At 37.4% G+C, this 18,584-nt stretch overlaps 1 protein-coding gene across 2 annotated transcripts in view; it reads left to right on the top strand.

The window, feature by feature from the left end:
• Positions 1-18,584, top strand: part of LOC105230035 (uncharacterized) — a 148,604-nt gene that overhangs the window by 57,940 nt on the left and 72,080 nt on the right. The gene's annotated exons all lie outside the window — the stretch shown is intronic.

Raw genomic sequence — 18,584 nt, 5'->3', positions numbered from 1 at the left:
TAGGTTTATATGTAAATATACGCAAGCATTTATGTCGGTTTGAGTATGTGGAACTGGATTTGAATATATTGGGGAATTATTTGATTTTTGAGAGTAAAAAGGTGATTTGTTAAATATGTCTGTGCTTGGTTATGTTCTAATGATATACATTTTCAAAAGAAGGATATAAAGGGTGATCCATTTCAAGGTTCAAGAATACAAAAACTTTAAATCGAATGGGGAATGCTTATTATTATTCGAAAGAACATTCTTTTGCATTTATTTTTTGAGGACTATCTCTTTCGAAAATTGGTCATGGCTACGTCTCAAATGGTCAATCCGTTGAGTCTAATTTTCGATGACTCGTTCGAGCATTTCGACTGGTAAATGGCGGATGACGCGATGGGTGGGAAGTGGCGCCATCTTGTTGAAACCATATAGCGTCGAGGACACGAGCTCCAATTTCAGACATCCATCGCCATCAGTTTTAAAGAAATATGTACCAATGATACCACCGATCCACAAATCACATCAAACCGTTGGTTTTGCTGGATGAAATGGCAGCCTTTGAATCTCTTCAGGTTGCTCTTCGTCTGAAATGCGGAAATTTTGCTTGTTTACATATCCGTTGAGCCAGAAATGGGCTTCATCGCTGAACAAAATTTGGCTGGAAAACTTCGGACCTTCTTGAAACTTTTCAAGCAATGTCGAGCGGCTTCAGTTCTTACACAAGCTGCTTTTTGTAGGCTTTCAATTTACGATCTTAACGTGAAATGCGCCAAGTATATTACTTATATCGAGGGAACCGATATTTATTCATATAGGCTTATCGAACTGTGAGATCTTGAAGTTGTTCCAAAAGTAAGACGGAATCTCGAGATTCACTCAAATTGAACAGCAAGAGTACAGTAAGATACCTATTATTTTAAACTGTTTTTTTACATCTTCAGAACTTAAAAGTAGTGTTTCCTTGTCAGATCTATTCTGCATCACTTAACGTCAATTTTTTCCAATTTTTTTTTAATTGTTTTTCCGTAATCTGGACACAAAGACAATATCCAATATTTTGTTTATATAAGCAGAAGCAATTAAAGTACAGCTTATGTACTCTAATCTAGCAAATAAAACACATAACTGCTCACAATCCAAGTACAAAGTCCGCTTTATCTCTCTTGCCTCATCGCGTCGCATACTCGCTTCCTCATAGCTCGCGCGCTGTCTGCTTTGGGCCACTTATGACCTAAGCTGAGAATTCGCTTATTAATATTATTATCTGTAGATTGTTGTTACATTTTTCTTCGCATTTTTTAATGCTTACCAGCATGTACTCTGCTTCATTGCGGACTTCTGTGCCTTGTTCTCCCAACGCTCAAACTCTACTACTAATCTGTTAAGGTCAATCGATGTTAAGTAGAATCACGAATACCAAATTAATTGGTAGTGATATACGATATATATAGTGAGCAGACTATAGCTGTGGAGCGCACACTCATACACATGCATATACGTGGACAGTATGAAATCGTAAAAATATGTAAGGCAAATATAAAATATTCATGAATTGTGTCAATCTGTTACAATGTAACAATTATTATGATTACAAATTGTGGTAGTAAGACAAAGAAGACTTTTTACGCATCAACAAGTGAATAATAAATATCAATTTGCGAGCTCAGCTCATGCATAGCTAACTGCTGATGTGATATATGCACGCACTTGATCATCGTTGCTTCATGCCTCTTGATAGTCGGATTTTTTGATCGGTGATCAGTTCAATCTATAGTACATGTGCCTGAATCGCTCGGATTTTCTGCTTATACAATTAACACACATATTTCTTTCACTCTTCGTTCTTCTGTTCTACTTATATTCCTCAATATTTTAGTTTGCTCTGCCTTAGTCAATTTATATCAATTTGTGCTTGCAACATTGAGGCACAATTGATATGTACTTGCGTAACGCAAAGTGCGAAGCTTCACTCAAGCAGGCAGTTGATCACACTGACGTTCTTATATAATCGTTCCAATGGGCGTTCCACAATTCTATTGGTTTAAGTCACTTACGTGTGTCCATAGTTTTTTGTGCTATTTGAAAAAAAGTTCTTAGGAAGCGCGGCGAATAAGCAAACAACCGTCATGTTTTGCGTTATTGATATTTAATTGAGGACAGATAGTTTTTTCTTGTCTTATTTATCAAAAGCTTGCATAACCTTAATAGAATTGGAAAAAACAGATTTTGTTTGAAGATAATGGACAAATTCCAATACAATGTATATAGATAACAGCGTAAGGCTTTTAAGTGATGATAAAGATATGAGGTTTTTTGTAACAAGTTTTCAAACACAATTATATTGTGTAGATATACCTTAAATTCAAGGAACAAATACATGATTTTGGATTTTTAACATATTTCTGTTGTCTAAATATGTCAGTTCAAAAACTACTAATTATGTAAAAATGCTTAGTACTTTTTTGTATACGTTAAAAGGAAAGACAATATGACATAAGAAAAGTGGAATGTGTTTGTCTAAACAAAGTGAAAAGATTCTAAATTCAACTAGAGAATTTTCAAAATTAATATTTTCTTTCGTTAAAAACATATGTACATACTTTCAAGTAGTAGTTTTCTATACGAATATAAGAAGAGAGACAATTTTACTTTGAACTACCATTTTATATCCTATTTATATCTTAAGGACATCAGTGTTATGCAATAGGTTAGATTACGTTCGATGACTCTTCCTCAAGATTGCGATCGCATTTGGACTACTATATGTGTCGTTTGCGAAGCCATAAAAATATAATTCTTATACCCGATCTTACATAAATCGACAAAGCGCTATGGGGTCAATACAAATCTACTTAGGCGTTTAAGTTCTATTCCCAACAGCTCAATGGGATATCCGAAAGTGCGAACTCCTTAGTGTTTAAGGCTTGATCAGCTCCTACAGCTAGTATCCGGTAAGATTCTGAAATATATAGAGTAGACGTCGAAACCGACGACTGTAAGCAAAGAACTCATTGGATCACTTGAGATCGTCCTTGAGTCAAAACGATCTTGTCAAAAACCATTGGTATATAAAATAAGATAAGATAAATAGACGACTAGTGAAGAGATGTGATCCCTATTTGGAAATATGGACCTAGGGCCTTTATCCTCCGTCTGAAAACTACTATGTAGTCAATTAAAAGGGGTTCTGAAGTTTCATTCTCCTTGCCGCAGAACCAGAAACTTGCGTAAGAAGCTAGGCCCATATTATACAAGTGCTTTTCCAGCTTGCAATGGCCAATGCTGAATTCGATAAGTAGCCTGAATTTGTCCCTAGGGAGATTGATTACATATTCAAACCCTCTGAGGTTATAATCCTCCATTAGCAACTAGGAGGAATTGTTGCAGGTATCCATCTGCCTACTCCTTCCTTGCGGAGCAACTTCTTTATGGAATGAGTAGGATTCAGGTCCTACCATGTTTGTGGTCATAGTTGCGTGGAGGTTTATCTCTAGTACCGACATATGGCAAAAACTTTTGCTTGAAAAATGTTCGGAAAACCTTCCATAGGTGTGGAGAGTTCGGTGCGTGATTCTGCGACTCCTGCAACAATTCCCTCTGACCTTTTTGAGCCGTCGATGTACCATTTGATTGCACTATCCTTAAGCAGTAGGTCGAGAGTGGAATCATTTAATTTACCTTTGCTTGTAAGGGTGGCTTTGAACTTCTGGGTTAAGTAAACCCTTTTGGTAATGCTGTCCGATGTTAGACAGCGTTGTTCAAGCTCCTGCGAAGTCGATCCTTAACGGGCCTTAAATTCACGGTCAGAGAGCTCAAGGCTAATATCATAATTAATAACTAGCATAGCTTGGCGAATCGAAAATACTTAAGAGTTGTCAAAAACATTTGATCGTAGGTAGATTATGGTATAAGTCACATATTTATAATCAAGTGTCATCAATAATGCTAAGTTTGATGCAGATATTCAAGCAATCCCAAAGATTTTCCCAATTTATTTTAATGTGGCTTTATTAAAATTAAAAAAAATACCAAAAACTAAATCTATTTTTTCAATCTGAAACTTCCATAACTTTATATTAAGAGCGTTAAAGTGAGTTAAGCCTGAGAACGCACAGTAGAAGTAATTACGAAAATTATAGTACTTATGCGCAAGCGCATAAACAGTTCCAATTCAGAAAATGTCGTAATTGGGAATGCTCACACAAATTTTAGTTGAACAAAACATAAAACAGAAGCTTCGAAAAGCACAACCAAATATAAAAATAATGTGCCATCCCAAACTCAAATGAGGCATAATCGCGAACATGCTATGCTGCCCAAAGCAATGTGCATATCCTTTAGGTATATTGCTTCCAAGACATAGTATTAGTGCGTTGATATTCATAAGGGATTCCACAACCAACTTCTATCGAGTTATCTGCTTCGTCTCTACTTTATATTTTTTATGTCAGCGCCTCTCTGCATCTCGTCTGCCTTGCATGTCAATTTTGCTGCGCGTTTTTTGATTCACGCGATCAGCTACTGTTTGTCACAAAATGCGATCAATCATCATATAGATTCCCAATTTTTGACTTGCCCTGTACGTTTTATGCGTTTAACGCTCGATTTCGTTGCTTGTATTTAGTGTACGTGTCCCTTGCGATTGGTTTGAAAACGAAGTTTTGCTTATGTCAATTTTTGGGCCGTTTTCGGAGACTTCGTCGTCTCTTTAATTCATTTAGCTTTATTTGTATTTATTTTTTATTCTTATAAGAATCCTTATGCTTTTTTCACTTCACATCACAAAAGAACTTCCAAGCGCTTGCCTTGTACGCTAACCATTTTTGGTATGCTTGGACATAGCTTAACGCTCGCTAAATTGTTACTCCATCTGAGTTGCCACAAGTGCTCATCAGCAACGTCAGCATGCTGCTCGGCCTTATGAAGTGCGAAAATTCACTTATCGTACTCAACTGCTGCACCGCGCGCCTGCGTGCCTTCAACAGCATGTTTTACATGCATTACAACAACATAGCGTGTGTCGCATATATACTTCCCTCAAGCGATCAAATGAGCTCTGTTGCCATTATTCGCCTGCGCCTCAACGCCTGCTGCTCTCGTCTGCGCCTGATTGGTTGATCGCTGGCTGGGCTGGTGGGTTGGTTGGTTGGCTGCTTGCCAATTGCTGCTTTTTCTGCTGCAAAAAGTGTCAATCTTGTGATCTTTATCGGAAAATTAACGATTTTTACTCGTACGCATATATCATGCGACTTGTTCAGCTCGACGCTTGACGGAGGAACGTCATCTTACGCATTGCGTACAACATTTTTGTGCAAAACACCAGCCACCCGATATTTTTTCGCAAACGCGCAAAGAATTCCGTTTTATGTTATGTATATATATATATATATACATACATAATTTTTTTGTGTGCGTGTAGCTTACACGAGCATTGATCGCATGGCATTCCACTGCGTCTGAGATTATGTCTGTTCGTATCTTAGTTCGGCAGTTTTTGCGCTGCTAAATACACTGATTATTGCGCTCTTGTTTGGAGTTCTCATACCTTCTTTCGTATTATGGATTTTGGGATTGGGTGGCATGGTTTTTATACGCCTCTTAAACACATTTAGGCTGGCTTGCGTGCAAGTTGATTTGACTGGATTTGACACGATCACCACGATCACCTATGGAATTTGTGGTAACTTTTTTCACCGATTATTGTTTTTAGTAATACATTCCCTAGGCGTATTAGCAGTTGATTTGAAATATTTGTTTTGGCATTGCTTTTGCTTAAAGGGCGCCGCAGAAAAACACTTCCAGACTTATTGGCGATCGTGTCGGCTGCGCAGTTTTTAATTAGACGCAATAAAAACCGCAATACAAGCTTATGATTAAGTGTTTCAAAAGTCATGGCGTCTTTGGCAGGCTTTCAGCAGTCATCAGTCGGCATAAAAAAGCTGTTGTACAAATCTGTCCACAGATCGCGCTGCGTCGCTTCAATTTGGCGTTCGCTTGCCAGATATTCGCTTGCTTGTATCCAACCTTATGCTTGTGACGATCCTCTGGTGATCATCGATTGAAAATAATTAAAAATCAAAATGCGTTTGCATTCCTGCGCTTGCGCTGCATGAATCTGGCAAAACCAATATCGACAAGCAAGCAAGATCTGCAATCTGCAGCAACAAAAAACTCAACACAGGCACACAACTTTGAAGGGAGTTGTGCGCACCAAGTTAGGTACGGCGTGGTGTTACACAAAGATAAGCAGCGTCTAACCGCCGTGGAAACGGGTTGACAAGCTAACAACAGCTTGTAGTTTTTTGTTGCAGCTGCTTGTCTGTCGGAGGCGCGCGTCTGTCATCAACAGCGCCAACTTCGACATCATCAACGTCATCAAAAACACAAGATGGAATGTCAGACGGCCTGATCTGCAACAGGAATTTTGCCAAATTGCCAACTAACACAAACGCACATACACACACACACGCACACACATACCGGAAAGCATATATTTATGACCGTACAAGCAATTCCAGTGAATATCACTTTGTGCCGAACATTTAATTATTTATTTTTTGGTCAAAATGCAGTGGCATACAAATTTCGCAACTCGCGGTAGTGGTATTCACTCAACCCGCTATGCTATGCTATGCTGCAACATATCATCTCCTGGCTTTGCTTAAGAATATGCTGCTGCCTCGAGCTGATGATTGCTTTGCTTGCAACCATATTTGTGTGCGCTGCATGCATTGGCATGTGTGTGTGTGTGTATGTGCGCGTTCTTGGTCTGCTCATGTCCAATTGTAGGCATTCATAATAATAACAATAATCATAAAACAGAAGCTGTGCCATTGGCAATTGGCCAATGTGTGGTGCCGCCGTCCGTGGTGTACTGGCCGAGAGCCTGCTCCTCCAGCACGCTTGCGTTAGTTAGCCGTGGGCCACTCTTGGCTTGCATTATGCACCCGCTATGCCCCAATACATATATATTCATACATACATATATGTATATCATTGCATTCCCTAATTATGCTGGCTGTCACCAGAGATCATTTTTGACCACTATTGCTATTGCTTCTGTTTATATGTTTGTATATGTGTGTGCAGTATGCATTTTTTTGTTTTAATACAATATTTTCGATTCGAAAAAAAATATTTTCATGCTCTTCACACTTATCCAACTGTCCGGCATTAATTTCGTACGCATTGGTATGTTCGCTGTCGCGCATGCGCAAACCGTTTGCCATTGACTTGCACTGCATTGTGGTAATTTTGCAAGAATTATCAATATTTTTCAAAAATGGTGTAAATAGACTGCAAGGCGATTACATTCTACGCACCTTCTCAATGCGAGTAAGAAATTAACGAAATGTCGTGGAGGGGCGAGCTGGTTTTCATTTGGTGAAGCGAATATGGGAATATGATAAGATTGAACATTAACACATTTTGCGAGCTTTAAAGAAACTTCGAGTGAAGTTTAATGTTTTAGTAAAGTCTAACTGTAACTTAGTTATCCACTATTGTGCCTTTTAGAGATGGCTCTCTAAATCAAAATTAACTGTATGAGATATTTTTCGAAATTATTTATACAACGTTCATTTGGTTTAAAGCTCTCAACGATCAGATCTTCAGTCAGTGATTAGTAAAGATTCTTCCAACGGTTGTATTGCAAGTATAACGGGGGATCGTGGTACTTTTTTCAATAGCTTTTATTACGAAGCTTTACGTTCTGAAAGAATGAGTTTCGTGCGCTTCACTGACCACATAATTGAATAATATTCGACCGAATAGAACACATCCACCATACAGTGAAAAAATATAGCAGCCGTAGCTGAAAGCGTACACGAAGTCGATTCGGCAAACTACCCAAGCGACATCGCTTCCCTCTATGAGCTCTTGAAAATTTTGAAGAAAATCTGACGCTTTCGAGCCAAATTTTGTTCAACAATGAGGCCCATTTCTGACCCAATGGGTATGTAAACAATCAAAATTGATGGGACATTTCGTGCAGAAAAAACAACGGTTTGGCAAGGTTTGTGGGCCGTCAATGGCGACCGATATCGCGCCGTTATAACCAATTATTTGTTGCCTGAAATTGAAGCTCATGATCTCGGCGATATTAGTGAGTTCGAAGAACACGAGCTGAAAATCTCGCCCTTTTTCGAACTGTGAAGGAGCAAGAACTTTAGGCATGTCCGTTTTTCTGTCTAATCCCTCACTTTTTTCACTGATAATTATTTTAAACCGTTGATATCAGACCACTCTAGCATACAGCTGCGCTAGAAACTGATCGATCAAAACCTCACAAGAGGTAAAAAATTTTTTTATTTGTCAAGATACCGAAATTTCGTATAGATCATTGTCCAAGGCAACCTTCAATCATTCAATAAATTGCCAATATCGGAGTGCGGTAAGTTACAGCTGCCATACAAACCGATCGATAAAAATCAAGCTCTTGTACGAAACACTTTTTCGATTGACAAGATATCTTCTTGAAATTTGGCTTAGCTTACTTTCCAAAATATCGTTACAATCTCCCAGTAAAATTTTCAGACCGGGCCATCATGGCATATACATATGTAGCTGTCTCACAAACTAACTAAGTTGTCAACTTTTCTAACTTACATTACACGAATGTCTTATGGTATAAGTCGCGCTGAAAAAGGTAGCCAATTGAGCTCACCGAAGTGCCAAAATAATGTATGTATGTATACTATTAATGTATACTTTCCGTACAACCAGCAATTTTTTAAACCATCCAAAAGTATTTTAGATTGCCGCATTTCACTTTCGCTTCCAGCGTTTTTCAAACAACTTACATAAACTAACACCATAGCTATATATTAATTGCACCGGTACCATTTTCGTACCACTTATGATCCTCTGCGGTCTTAGCTACACCTAAAATGGCAATTATAATTTCAATAACTCAATCTGTTCGTTTAATTTAATAAATTCCAATTTTCCATTGCCTTTTAACAATAAAGTAATTCAGTTCATCACTCACCACCAACACATATTACACACAAACTATTACGCGCGTCAGCGAAAAGCTGCAGAAAAAGCGAACGCATCGATCGATAATCGAACTGCATAATAATATCCATCTATTTATGGCATTCACCAGCACACAGCACATGCCTGAGTGTGCGTGCCTGACACACATTCAATAAATGTCTCGGGCAATGCAACAATTCATCAAATAATCGATGTAAATATAATACATTCGCCAAAGTGCAGTATTAAAAGCAGACGATCATATTTTAATCACCGACTGCATATGAGTGCTACACACACAAACCACACTTACATACTTATGCAGTAATATTTCTGCATTTCTTCGTATACGTTGCAAGTATGTGTTGCACGTGCACGATCAGAGCGCGACTCTAAGTGTGCTACGAAAAATATTTAACAGGCAGACAGTGCGTCTTCATGTTGCCTCATACGCGGCATGGTTGAGGCATCATCATCATCATTATGAGCGTCACTGCAGATTGCTACGGTGGGCGAGCAAGATGTGCGCGCGATGATTAAAACACATTAAAAACTCCGGTAGCACAAGATGATCGTGCTGAGCGCGACATACGCGTATGCCGTCGACATCTGTGTGCACATACATGCATACCTCTGTGCATAATGCCATAAAAACGGACTTGCTGTTTGCTGTTGAACCAAAAAGGATATGGATGCGCATATTATGCGAGACTTTTTTTCAGTCAAATCTTCAGCGCGCACTGTTATGTGGCTTTATTTCATGTTGCTGAAAAAATATTCATATACTTAAGCATATGAAAATATGTCTACATACTTACATATATGTATAGGCATAAGCTAATGAGAAATACCACGATAGAACCCAATCACGTTTCTTTAGTACTCTATAACTGATCAACGGCAATCAAGGAAAATGATTATGACGACTTATATCCTTACCATAATAATTGGACTACATTGGTTTAAGAAACAAACCTATGACTAGAAAATTTCGCAAATACTTATAGTGACTACCTTGATTTTCTTCGATTCATTTTAAAGTCCTATATATACTTTATGCTCCCACAAAATATGTTGTCCTTATTGGATAATCTTGCCTGCTAACGAACAGTACAACAGTTTCAAAGAATACCCTGTATATCTTTAATAATGGTTCGAAACTTACTCATAAGATTTACTGGATCGGGTTCGCTCCACCTCATGTACCCCTTCATTGGTATAACTATCGATTACTTTAAGTAAAGTCAGCATGTTCTGAATAATTATCCCTCACTGTGAGAGTTTGTTGAAGATTTTAAATAACAGGTATTTTCAAGATCGAAATATTTTGTATGGAACATTTTTTTAGAAATTCTCTGTATTCTCGTTGACATACAAATATTTTTTTTTGTCCTCAAAAGATACTTTATTGATCAAATATTCATTTACAATACATTAAATTATTTATTACTAATTAAAATTTTACAATTCCAAAGTTTTCGAAATACATGAAAAATTTCCCAAAAACGAGTTCACAAAGGATCAACCATTTCGGGGTTCGTTACATTTTTAAAGGAAAAACACAGAAACCTTAAATCACTCGAAAGAACATTATTTGATATTTATTTTTAGAAGACTATCTCTTTCGAATATTGGCCGTGGCTACGTCTCAGATGTTTAATCCGTTTAGTCCAATTTTCGATGACTCCCAAGCTTCAATTTCAGGTATCTTTGAGCGATAACTGTCGCCATTGATGGTTACGTTCTCACCAGCATCATTTTTGAAGAAATATGGTCCGACAATTCCATCGGCCTACAAACCACGCCAAACCGTCGTTTTGTTTTTTTTTTGCTCCTCGTTCCAAAAGAACAAAATTTGGCTCGAAAACGTCGGATCTTCTCGAGCTGCTTCAGTTCTTGGACAAGCTGTATTTTGTAAGCTTTCAATTCAAGATCTCCGCGTAAAATCCGCCAAGTTGTTCAATACGTCAGTCCTAGTTGCTGCGAAGTTGCTTCCTGTAGTACATTCGAGTCTTTTGTGTATTCCAAGTGCTTAGTAAAAGAACAAAGTTTTTGTTTTAAATTTTTGAGTAATATTTTTATAAGAAAGGCTAGATCGAAGCTCAAACATATTTGCGTGAGGAGCCAGTCATATCATCATGATTAAACCAAGATTTTTACAGCACGGAAAGGGACACACTTAATAGTTATTTAAAAGGCCACATATTTTAATTCAAAGAAGCATTTCTTTTCGCGGAAAATTTGGGATTGATTTATTGATTTACAAGTTCTTAACTCTGGGCATAAAACACCTACATATGCACACAACCTCAAATTCTTGAGCAACCGATCGTCAAGAGATTCGTTCGATAAAAGGTAGACTTCGATCAAAATTATCAACGTCATTGTGGCACGTAATTTACGCATATGAGCAAACATAGCTTTTATTGCATAATAAAGATCAGTGTTGGTGAAACTTTCACACACACAAATCTGTGGTTACCAGACAAACGCATTGCATTAGCTTTCCACCAAGGGATTGCATTTTTGTGCCGAATTTTCGATGGTGCATGCTCCTCTACGCGTTCTTGCAACATAAGACATACACATATATATGTACATGTATAAAGTAGAATGTTGAAATGTGTATATTTTACCATTATTGTTGTTGTTGTTGCATTTTTCAAAGTGGCCACGGCGACTACCTGTTGTGATGTGTGTTATTAAGCGACGTCGCGACGACAGCCAAACGTCAACTTGTAGTCATCATGCCAATCCAAAAAGAGTCAACCAAAGCAGACAACATCAACAGCTACAACAACTAAAACATCACAACAATAACAAGGATAATATTAGTTAGTATAGTAATTTTTTGGCAAGATACATAACTTCGACAACAGTTTCAATTTACGCTGATCAACGGCGTTGATGTTCATGTTGATGTCGAGACGGATGGCATATGACCGTATGTTTGTATGTGTGCATGTGGCAACATTTGTACATTCCTGGGGGCCTTAGCGGTGGCTTAACTTTGCTTTCTTATACACATTGCTTGCTTAATGCTTTATTTTATTTTTGTGTATTTTTTGTTGGATTTTGTGGCAAGTACAGAAGCTGCTACTTGATTTTTAGTAAATTGTAGTTTACTCTTGAGGTGGCTGGTTGTTCTTATTTTGTTGTTGACTTTATTTGAGATTTTTGGTACCGAAAATGCCATGTTGCGGTTGCCTACTAATTGATGTGCGCTACATCAGTTGTGTTGTCGTTGTTGCTGCTGTTGTTGTCACGCATTTTTTGGGTTTTTTGCCCTTATCGTCAGGTTTGGTTAAGTTATTTGTCAGTTGCAGCCAGGTTGATTTTTATTGGATTTGCAGTTTATTGTTGTTGTTTCTTTTTGAAATTTTTGCAACTTTTTCTTGACATTGACATATTTGGCGTTATGACACTTCAGTGGAGATAATATGGCGTGTTTAATTTTTGTATTGAAGGCATCTATTTAGCTAGTTGGGGAATGGTTATCGGAAATTCGAGATTTCAAGTGTAATCATGTACTTCTCCACCTGGTCTTTCTAATGAAGTGGAGGTCTTCCTCTTCCTCTTCCGATTGCGGTATTCGCCATTGCCAATGCGCAAAGGACTATAAATCGTCCGCAGAACCTTTCGCCCATGCATCTGGACCATATAGAAGGCCTCGAGAGAGGAGTTACTTCTCAATTGTCTACTCAGTCCGAAGTTTTCACCTGTTGGCAAGAGATATTCTGCGTTGGATTTCGATGGACATTCTTGTTGGCGTTAATGCTGGTTCCATGATACACAAAATTATTTATGACTTCGAAGTTATGACTGTCAAAAGTGAGGTGGGAGCCAAGCTGCGAGTGTTTGTTTGACAACAGGACTTATTTCGTCTTGTTCACTATCAGATCTTTTTTTTTTTCTTTGTCCAACCTGGATAAGGCAGAACTTACGGGGCGGTTGTTATAGCCAATGATATTGTATGATGTGATCGGCGTAGCCAGCAGCTCAAACTTCTCCATGGTCGGGTAATGAAACGTCTGCTCTATCGTCATCGATTGGATAATCATGTTCACCATCTTCTGGTATTATGCCTTCACTGCCATTCTGTAGGCTGAAGAAGTGTTCCTTTCGTAATTTCAGTAAGCTCTGGGCTTCAGCCATTAAATTGACATCCTCCCCATATAGTACCTAAGACTTTTTCCTAAATTATCGATTAAGCTAGTACTTAATATACGTATGTTTTGAAATTTTTCGGGTAGGTCTAGATGTTTCAAGTGTTTGAACTGCTTCGAATTACTGATCATTTTATCTAGCTGGAATTTTCATTTGAAATGTGTATTTGGAAATTTTTTTATATAATTTGGAGTTGAATATTTCAAAAAAAATTTGACCGACTAATTTGTTTGGAAACCTACGAAATTTACTCTTGAAACTCACTTCTAGCTATCAAAAATATTCCAAATAAGTTAAATACGAATACATATTTCTTTGTATGAAAGCTCTAGTAATCTCCCTTGATACCAATAAAGGGTAAATATATCGCTTCACTCCTTAAATTAAATCAGCCCATTTTTCTTGCCATTAGCATTCGAATTTCCGGTCACCAAATAATACGCATGGGCTTACATACCGGCATACGTGCCACTTTTTCATTATTGTAAATACTCTGTATAATCAAAATCGATGCAGTAGCTAATATTAACATAATCACAGTCAGTACATGGCCTTTGGCAAGCGTTGAGCCAACGCCAACAGCAAGCAATCAAGTGAGTGACCAACCAACCAACTTACTCAGCACACCAACATACAAACAGGCATATGTAAGTAACTTTTTGATCAACTACCAAACACTCGCTTACTCTACACAAGCCTCCTTTTTATTAATACACCAAACTGACCGACTGGCTCTGGCAGCTTTGTGCTGATCGCAATTTCAGCATAACTGCAGGGCGATCAATTAAAATTTTGATCGAATTTTCGTCAATTTGTGTATGATGCTTGACATGTGCCCGTCGCCAGTCACTACACACGAACAAACACACACCACTACACTACAACGTCATCCACATGATTGTCACGGGCTGAGCTTCAATCAACTTCGTCTGCATCAGCAACGGTAGCTGTCTGTAGCGCTGTATCCACGTCCATTGATGACTTTAGACCGTACGCCCCTGCCTCAGCCCCTCACTAGGACTTGAGGTATCAAGCTAAATCATAATGAAAGCTGCTGCAATTCCAACAGATCAATGTAAAAATTTTAACGCCTCCAGCTAAACGCTGACTACGGACGACAATACACCGCTATGCCAACAAAATGTGCCCAGCCGACGATCGCTAGTGAGCAGTCACAGCGCCATTACCGCTTGTATGCCGATGCGGCCGCGAGCCCGTGCGCTTGAAAGGGTGGTATATTTTTATTAAAGCGTAAATGAATTTCTGCGGCCAATAATAACTGCCGAAAACGCAAGCCGAGCACTTGTCGCTCCCTCATCAGACGTCCTGCTTGCCGGTCTCTTGGTGTTTTTTTCGCTGCTGTTTCACTGCCGGAAAGATGATTATAACTTGAGATCGATCACTTGATGTCGTTGATCGCTAACTTGATGCGGCTACTGTAGAAAAGAAGTTGACGTACTGCGGCGGCCTGCCAGCCCTGCAGAAATAAACCGAAAGAATGCGTATGAAAAAAGTACTTTTCGTTTGGCGTTTTTTTTTTTTTGTTTTTGTTCTTTTGCTTTTTTGCCTTTTCGCTGGCAGAAAATTATGTAGCGCATGTGTATGCTGAAAGAGTTAGTCGCTGGGAGAAAATTGCGTTATTAAATTTCAGTACACGCTTCTCCACCACCGACCCGCGCACCGCCCATCGATAATACCCGCTTACTTGCCGTCCGAGGTACCCACACTAGCCGTCGCTTGATTGTGGTGGCAGTCGACTTTATTTGACAAGTTTAGCCTTGAGCTATGCAGCGTGTTTGAAATAAGGTTTAACATTAACTTCATTGAAGTATTTTTCGGCGTAGTGATTAATGTTTATCCGCAGGATCAACAGCGAGATCTTATGCAGATTTCACTGATAGCAGCGTATTCACAATGAAGTGTTGAATTCATAAGAATTGAGTGTGGCAATCGGTTGAAATTAGGTGTAGTAGGGTGATACGGCTTGAGTAAAAGTTTTAGAGTTACAAGCATCGATTTAATGATAAAATCTAAGAAGACAAGAAGGTTATTTAAAAAAAAAATCATGTGTATCGCTTAAGAAATAAGCGTTCTTAATTCACAAACTTTCATAATCAAGTCATTCGAGAACATGCTTTCATAATCAAGTCGTGATGGATTTAAGAGTTGGCGAGATCAAACCGGTTAAACCAAGAATTATAGAAGTATTTTTGCTTGCAGCAAGAGTATTTGAAAACTTTAGAAACCATACATTGTTGATTTATAAAATCTCCTTTCGATTACGACTTACTTTAGCTCTTATTAGATGATGGAGTTTCTTTTCGTTAACTTCCAAATCAACATATTTCTTCGGAAAGCGTTCAACCTGATACTTCGCCGTTTATTGTTAGTTTTCTTAAAACTAACACAAAATCTACCCGTTATAATATCCGTTATATTAATCCGGGAATATGAAAATGTATTCTATAGTGGTATAACCTGTAAATCGGAAGGATAAATATTATTCACAACAAGTCTTTTATTTTCCAATTATGTAGTTATTAAAGGACTCGTCTAACTAGCTTTGAGTGCTTTCAGCGAAATAGTTTTAATGGACTCTTGGCCCGAACCCCGATGCTGAGTTTTCACTTTCGAAAACAGAAGACCGTCACGAAATCTGGCGAATATGGTGGTTGAACGATTACGCTTGATTCGCGTTTGATCAAAAAATCAGCCACAATCTTTTGGCACGATTTAAACATTGAAACGGTCGAAGTCAAAGCAATTAATCAAAATATGTTAAGTCCTTCCATAAGAGGTGCTGAGAATCTCTGCTATCTCACTGAAACCTACACGACGATTTTCAATATAAAATAAATATTTGTGCTTATAGTATGGTTATATCACTAGGATAAAAATTTTAATCCATTCGTTTGAGCGCGCAGTTTATCTGGACCAGTCTGGGTCAATTTTGATCAGATGGTATAACTTAACAATATTATCTATCTTGTTTGTATATGAATTGCATCTACACTATTCTTTAACTTTTAATAACTATTTTGATAGATAGTTTAATTTTTAAAGCAGTTTATATGGACCAGTCCGGGTCAATTTTGATCAGATGGTATATATTAACAATATTATATATCCTGTTTGTACTATGTAAATTGTACACTATTTTTTAGCTTTTAATAACTATTTAATTTTTAAATCTCGATATAATTTCGAAGCTTTCACTATCAATTTAAGATAGAATTCGAGAAGGGTAGCATGAACTTTTCAATAAATTATGTTTAGAAACCGTTAAGAATTTGTGATCTTTTTGAAGCTTTTATGGCTACCAAAGCTTTGAAAAAGCTTTCGGAGCTTTTTAGCTCATTTTGTAGCCTTTTACAGTATTTAGTACTCATTTTACTAGTTTCGCTTATTCAACATTTCTCCTACTACTTTCACATTGACAGTCTCCTTAATTCTGTGCTCATTTGCCACAATTAATTAAGTTGTTGAATGCTTATGACTGAAGCACGCTGAACTTATTTAACCTCTACGGCATGCAGCTTGATGGTCTTCAATGATCATGTACATACGTAAATACACATTTAATACACAAATTACAACAAAACATAGTATTATAAGCAAACAAATATCTTTACCAAACCATAAGCTCGCAATTAGAATAATTGGAATACTTTCGAGTAAATTTTTTTTTTGTTTTGCGCGCAGTTGACCCAACGGTCACAAGTGAATGCATGGGAATCATTAATAAAGTTAGATCTAACAAGAAATCTGTATAACGCGGCGATAACTGCGCAGTAAGCGAGTCTTTTCAAGACTTTTATTGAAATATAAGTTGAACGAAATGTCTATGTATTGCCTGCAATGCGTAACGAATTTAGCTGCTTTTCCAACACTTTGTTAAATTTTCGCTAATAAAATTATAAATGGAATTTTTTTGATTTCGATGAAATGACAAGTGCAGAGCAAAGAAGCTGAAAGCTATAAATAAAGCTTTGCAGCCAATAAGCGCACGTCGCACATTGGGATATCTGTGGCCGAAATTCAAAAATTTCATGTTGTCTGATTTGAATGAAAATTTCACAGTTTGTTACCAACTATCTATACATTATTTTCCCAAAGTATTAGGATCCTATCTGCATTAGTTTTTTGTCCAGAAATACCCAAAGTTGGTGAATTTAGAGAGCATCAAAATTAGCAAAAAATTTACTCAAAAGTCAAATTATTGATACAATAAAACAACTATTGAAATTCAACTTCGTTATTATTTTTCATTTATAATATGTATCAAAGAAACAATTTGCATCAAAATCCATTGAAAAAAATAATGCATAAAAAATTTTGTGGAACAACATAATTTGGACGTCAAAATTTCAATGTTCTTCAAATTCAAAGAGGTGCATCTTTTTAGCGCTGTCTACCGCTGTCGACATACATATACCGAATTAAAGCCTGAAGTCTCAGCTAAACGATAAAAAAAAATTCAGCTGCCCCAAATTGCCCCCCTTGAAAAAAACAATGTCAGAATGTCACGAAGATGTACAAAATTTGCTAAAAGAGACTTAATAAAAGAGAATTTAGTTGTATGGGAGGTGGGCGTAAAAGTGGGCGGATATTATTGAAATTTAACACCAACATATATAATGTCATAAAAATGCTATGTACCAAAAATCAGTGCTGTAGGTCAAAAATTAAGTTTCAGCTTATATGGGAGGTGGGCGTAAAATAAAATTTTTTAAACAAATTTTTTCATTTTTTTCTTGATTGGAATCCAAAACAATGATGTACCAAATGTCATTGTCCTGCGACAACTCCTTATATTTTTAGCCGCAGTATGCACTATCAGAAACCAATGTGCGTCGTCATGTGTTTACTTAGCTACGCGTGAAAGCGCAAAAAATTACGGTGAAAGAAACACAATAATAATAATACGCAAGAAGTGTGTGATAGATGAGGAAAGTAAATAAATAAAATAAATACTGAAAAGTGATCACGCTGATCGTACGATTGAGACATGTGAGGCATTCAATTAGGGCACTATGCCTGACTGGCAGCTCGTTAGATTTTCAAAAACCTAAATTAAATATATTTAAGAGTAAAAGCTGCTATTTATTTGTATATATATATTTTTTTTAATAAAGAAAAAGCGTACAATGAAACAGTGAAGAAGCGAGCTGTTGCGCCAATCAAGCGCCGCAGCTTGTGTGTCGATCATTAGAAGCTCTGCGCTGATGGGCAAACAAATCAAGTGTCATCAGTAAGTAAATCAATCCAATCACAGTAACAATCAGCACAATGATACAAACATACATACTTATATAGAAATATACATGTTTATGTACGTTGCCGTGTATAGTTATTCTCGCACACGTGCAAAGCAGCTATTCAATTTTGATCATGAAATTGATTGTGACGACCAGTGGCGAACTTTTTTTCTACACAAAGCTAATACATAC

This window comes from Bactrocera dorsalis, chromosome 3, assembly GCF_023373825.1.
Source record: "Bactrocera dorsalis isolate Fly_Bdor chromosome 3, ASM2337382v1, whole genome shotgun sequence".
Taxonomy (NCBI): Eukaryota; Metazoa; Arthropoda; class Insecta; order Diptera; family Tephritidae; genus Bactrocera; species Bactrocera dorsalis.
Note: the sequence above shows the minus strand (reverse complement) of the source record. Positions and strands in the feature narration are given on the sequence as shown.